This window comes from Cannabis sativa, chromosome 5, assembly GCF_029168945.1.
Source record: "Cannabis sativa cultivar Pink pepper isolate KNU-18-1 chromosome 5, ASM2916894v1, whole genome shotgun sequence".
Classification (NCBI taxonomy): Eukaryota; Viridiplantae; Streptophyta; class Magnoliopsida; order Rosales; family Cannabaceae; genus Cannabis; species Cannabis sativa.
The window spans coordinates 35,334,039-35,340,038 of record NC_083605.1 but is presented as its reverse complement, the minus strand read 5'-3'; the positions used below and the strand labels follow the sequence as shown (position 1 = coordinate 35,340,038).

At 40.9% G+C, this 6,000-nt stretch overlaps 1 long non-coding RNA gene across 1 annotated transcript; it reads left to right on the top strand.

Annotated features, from left to right (window-relative positions):
* Positions 1–722: 722 nt before the first annotated feature.
* On the top strand, positions 723–1,483 carry LOC133037883 (uncharacterized). Its single transcript, XR_009687869.1, has 2 exons — positions 723–781; positions 1,276–1,483. It is a non-coding gene; the product is annotated as an uncharacterized LOC133037883 (long non-coding RNA).
* The last annotated feature ends 4,517 nt before the right edge of the window (positions 1,484–6,000 follow it).

Below are 6,000 nucleotides of genomic sequence, written 5' to 3'. Positions count from 1 at the left end.
TCTCATTTTATATCCATTTTCTTTGATTTTCAATCCAAAACTTAGCGATCTAAGCTCCGGTAGTAGCAGGATAGCGAATTCTCAGAGCGAAGAAGCTTAAGGTAAGGTTTAATTTCGTTTTAAGTTTAATAACAATTGGTTTCGTATAGGGGTTTTGTGAATTAGAATAGTTATGAAGGTTCTGACCTTATAGGATTGTTCTCGGGTAGTCATGGGACTAGTTCCGATGTTTTCTTGTTGAAATTGAAGTAGTTTTGGGTTAGAAATCAAGTTTGGAACTTTTTAAAGCTTAGTCCGAGCGTTAATGGCGTTTTCCATTTAAGGGCTCGATTTTAACTTCTGTTACATAAGAATGATAGTATTCATGGTATATATGTGCCCTGTGAAGTTTGGAGTGATTTGGATAAGTTTTGGTAGTGTTTCGGTGAGTGCGAAAATTGAGATTTTCGTGTTTCATAGTTTTTAGAAATTCATAGGAGATCAGAAATCGTATTTTTATCATAACTTTTCACTCGGGTGTCTATTTTGGACGTTCTATATACCGTTTCGAAGCTTGCGACGAGCTCTACAATATGGTGTATATTTTAGAGCCAAAATATAAGTTTTATTTTAGTGTATTATACCACAGAGTTTGGTAGAAAATCCTAAGATTGTCTTACGCGAGTGTTAAGTGGTGTTTTGGGATAAACACTTATTGATTTACTATTGTTATGACATAGTGCCCGAGATTATCGATCGTTCTCCAAGCAGGTCGGCCAACATACCTGATCCGGAACTTGAGGTAAGAAAAGTATAATGTACCACATGGCATGACATGTTCTGAAATTATCGATTGTCTGATTAGGCAATGATAATGTAATGATACTATGGACACGATATATGGGCTCACCTGATTAGGTGATGCAATACATTTGGCGACGTACCAGGCAAAGGTACGGGCGTCAGTGGCATATGATGAGTACCGAGCGTAGGTACGAGATCGTCTGATTAGGCGATGCGATATATTAGCGTCAAGTTGTGGCACGGGCTCACCTGATTAGGTGATGCAATGATATTATATATGATATTGCATTATGACACGGGCTTGCTTGATTAGGCAATACAAATATATGAGCATATCCGTTTCTATGCATGTGATTGATTATATTACCTACTGTTGAATGTTATAGTTTAATCATTTTGTGATAATGAAATGTATAATTAGCTATTTAATGTATCCTTCTTTATTACTTTTCTTGCTGAGTCTATGTGACTCACGGGTGCTTTGTGGCGCAGGTAAGGGCAAGGCAAAGTTAGAACAACCATGAGATGGCGATCTTCTCCAGCAATGTACATATTGACCCCACCAGCTTGCGTGTTGAGTTGACAGGAGTTGTTTTAGACTGGCTGTGTCTTGTGTCTGCTGTATTTTGAATTGTATTTTGAACTGTTGTTGTATATCATCTTTTGGATAAATCTTTTATAACAGGGATTTCCGGAACTCCTTTTCTTCTTAGTTATAATGTCCGTTTTTAGTATTTTATTTTAGTCAAGTTTTTATTATCCTCACAGTTTTTAATAATTAATTACTATATTAGTATTAAACTAGTTTTATAAATTCACACACGTGGCGTTCCTATAGATTAGGGCGTTACAACTTGGTATCAGAGCAGCCATGGTTTTAAAGGTCCTGAAGACTGGTCGAATATGTACATTTGCTGCGAGGACAGGTCGACTCATGGTATAGTAAGTGTTTATGTTATTTGCTATTGCCTTACCTGTTTAGACAAGTATAGTGTATGATGAGAAGAAGTAGTGTGTGAATAGCATATGCATATTGATGTTGATATTGTTTGAATTCTAAATCGTTGAAGGTTTTGGGTTGCAGGATATTGGATCATGCAACGGCGATCTGGCCGTTTAAACCGCGAGCTGGAGCTCGGGTTAGGTGGTGGGGAAGAGCATCCTCCACCCCCTCAAAACTGGGAACAACTATTTGCTGCCATGCAAGAGACGATTAGGCAGCAAGGGGAGCAGATTCGAGACCTGAGAGAGCAACAGGCTCGTCCTGCACCTATACTGGCACCTCAGGTAGTGCCACCGAATGTGGGGGATCGTATGGAACCAATTTATGAGCGGTTCAGGAAACAAAACCCACCTGTGTTTGAGGGTGGCCCAGACCCACTGAAAGCAGAACAGTGGATGACTATGATTGCTTCTATCTTTGATTTCATGCGGGTAGAAAATAATGATCGGGTACGATGTGCTATTTATATGTTACGAGATGATGCCCGGATATGGTGGGAGATTGTTTCCCAAGGTCATAATCTGAATACTATGACTTGGGATGCATTCAGGGCACTGTTTTATGAGAAATATTATAATGAATCCATTCGTGCCGCTTAAGCTGAAGAGTTCGCACGATTGGTTCAAGGTAGCATGACTGTGACTGAATATGCTACCAAGTTTGACAGGCTAGCCAAGTTTGCTTCTGATGAAGTGGCCAGTGATGCTGCAAGAAAAGCTAAGTTTATCAGAGGTCTTGAAGAGTATATTGCTAGAGATGTGATTATGGCAGCCAAACAATCAGGGATCGTGAAGACTTATCCTCAGATTGTGGACTTAGCTCTCACTGCTGAGGGGGCTGAAAGCATGATTCGTAAAAAGAGTACTCAGAGGAAGGACGTGTGGAAAACCTCATCTAGTACTGGAGTGAGTAAAAGCTTTAGCCCCAATGACCGAAAAAGGAAACCAGATGGACCACTGGTTGTGGGTCCAAACAGAAAGTTTCAAGGTAACCAAGGCTTTCGTCGAGGTAGAAATGAGGTTTGGCAGCCTTACCCTGAATGCCCAAAATGCAAGAGACATCACTTGGGTGAATGCCGGTCTAGAGTTTGCTACCAATGTGGAGTAGCAGGTCATTTCAAGAACAACTGTCCACAGCTACAAAAGCCCGAGGCTAAGAAAGAAAGTCCTGTGGTTCCTGCTAGGGTGTTTGCTTTGACCCAAGCAGATGCTGAAGCTGGCCCTTCGACTGTTACAGGTGAGATATCTATTAGTGGTATTATGTTTACTATTTTGATTGATTCTGGTGCCACACATTCATATATTTCTAGTAGAATCATTGAGAAATTGAGTAGGCCATGTGATATCATGTCTAGTGGATTTGGTACCTTGTTACCTACTGGAGAAGTGGTAATCTCCAGGAGGTGGGTAAGGTCTCTCCCAGTGTTAGTAGAAGGGAGAGAATTGTCAGTGGATCTGATTGAATTAGACTTAGAAGATTTTGATGCAATCCTGGGAATGGATTGGTTGACCAAGTACAATGCTACTATAGATTGTAAGAGAAAAATGGTGACTTTTGAACCAGAGGGTGAGATTCCATTTGTTTTTATGGGAAAGGTGCAGGGATCTCGGATTCCTTTGATATCGGCACTTAGGACCAGGGAATTATTACGAGAAGGATGTATGGGATACCTGGCTAGTGTGTTGGATACCACAAAAGATACACCTGAGGGGTCGGAAAAGGTTCGAGTAGTATGTGAATTTCCAGATGTATTCCCGGAAGAGTTACCGGGATTACCACCAAAAAGAGAGATTGACTTCGAAATTGAATTAGTACCTGGGGCTGAGCCAGTTTCTAAGGCTCCATATAGAATGGCACCGGTAGAATTGAAAGAATTGAAAGTCCAATTACGTAACCTACTTGATCTACGATTCACGAGGCCGAGTACCTCTCCTTGGGGTGCACCAAGTTTTGTTTGTCAAGAAGAAGGATGGATCGTTACGTATGTGCATTGATTATCGTGAATTGAACAAGTTGACAATAAAGAACAAATATCCTTTGCCAAGGATAGATGATTTGTTTGATCAGTTACAGGGAAAGACCATCTTCTCCAAAATTGACCTTCGATCTGGTTATCACCAGTTGAGGATTCGGGAAGAGGATATTCCCAACTGCTTTTCGTACTCGATATGGGCACTATGAGTTTTTAGTGATGTCCTTCGGCTTGACTAATGCACCAGCAGCATTTATGGACTTAATGAATCGGGTATTTAAGGACTTTCTAGATAACTTTGTGATTGTGTTTATTGATGACATTCTAGTCTATTCTGAATCGGAAGAAGCTCATGAACAACACCTCCGTATGGTATTGCAGCGTCTTCGAGAACACAAGCTTTATGCAAAGTTCAAGAAGTGTGAATTCTGGTTGTCCCAAGTGAGTTTCTTAGGACACGTGGTAAGTAAGGATGGGATTCGGTAGATCCGGTGAAGATTGAAGTCGTTCGAGATTGGCCACGACCTAAGACGACAGAATCGAAGTTAGAAGTTTCTTAGGATTGGCAGGGTACTATAGAAGATTTGTAGAAGGTTTTGCCAAAATTGCTACTCCTTTGACCGAGCTGACCCGAAAGAGTTATAAGTTTATGTGGACTGATAAATGCGAGAATAGCTTTCAAGAATTAAAGAAGAGATTGATTACCGCACCAGTTCTAAGCCTGCCAGTCAGTGACGAAAAGTTTGTGATATACTGTGATGCCTCAAGACAAGGTTTGGGTTGTGTGTTAATGCAATCAGGGAAGGTTATTGCTTATGCCTCTAGGCAATTGAAGGATTTTGAACAGCGTTACCCCACTCATGATCTAGAACGCAGCCGTGGTTTTTGCCCACGAAGGTTTGGCGTCACTATTTATATGGTGAGAAGTGTGAGATTTACACCGACCACAAAAGTTTGAAATACTTTTTCACTCAAAAAGATTTGAATATGAGACAACGACGATGGCTAGAGTTAGTCAAGGATTATGACTGTGAAATCCTCTACCATCCCGGCAAAGCAAACGTAGTGGCAGATGCACTTAGCGGAAAGGCCCAGGCGAGTTTATGAGTTGAAGGAAATCTCTCCAAGATTGGCTGAGGATATGGCTAAGGCTGAGATTGAGTTTGTAGTCGGGAAGTTGGCAAATATTACATTGCAGTCTGATTTACTGGAAAGAATAAAGATTGGCCAACAAAATGATCCTGAATTTATTGAACTCAGAAAAAAAAGTTGAGATTGGTGCTACAAAAGATTTCATTGTGACTCCAAGTGGACTACTAAGATATAAGGGTAGAATTTGTGTTCCGACAGATGATCAGATCAGAAGAGAAATTCTTGATGAGTTCCATACTACTCCGTATTCCCTACACCCGGGGACAACAAAGATGTATCATGACACCAAGGCAATATATTGGTGGCCGGGAATGAAGAGTGATATTGTTGAATACGTTTCAAAGTGTTTAACCTGTCAGCAGGTTAAGGCTGAACATCAAAGGCCAGCAGGTTTACTTCAGCCCTTGAGAATACCTGAATGGAAATGGGAAGATATAACTATGGACTTTGTAGTGGGGTTGCCTAGGACTACTGGGTTATATGATTCCATATGGGTGATAGTGGATAGATTCACCAAGTCAGCGCACTTTTTACCTGTGCGAGTGACTTATACTGTGGAGCAGTATGCTGAATTGTACATTAAGGAAATAGTGAGACTCCATGGAACCCCAAAGTCAATTGTTTCAGATCGTGATCCCAAATTTACTTCCAAGTTCTGGGAGAGTTTACAGAAAGCTATGGGAACCAAGTTGAGATTCAGTACAGCTTTTCACCCTCAAACAGATGGTCAGTCTGAGAGAACCATTCAGATATTGGAAGACATGTTGCGAGCATGTGTAATAGATTTTGAAGGATCTTGGAGCAAGTTCCTACCCTTGATTGAGTTTTCATATAATAATAGTTATCAGAGTACCATTGGTATGGCACCTTACGAGATGTTGTATGGTAGGAAATGTCGATCGCCTATCCACTGGGATGAGGCTGGAGAGAGACGTTATCTTGGACCTGAATTGGTCCAAAGGACCAATGAAGCCATTGAAAAGATTCGATCTCGTATGCTTGCTTCGCAAAGTAGACAAAAAAGCTACGCTGATCCAAAGCGTAGGGATATCGAATTTCAAGTGGGAGACTCTGTATTTCTTCGAATATC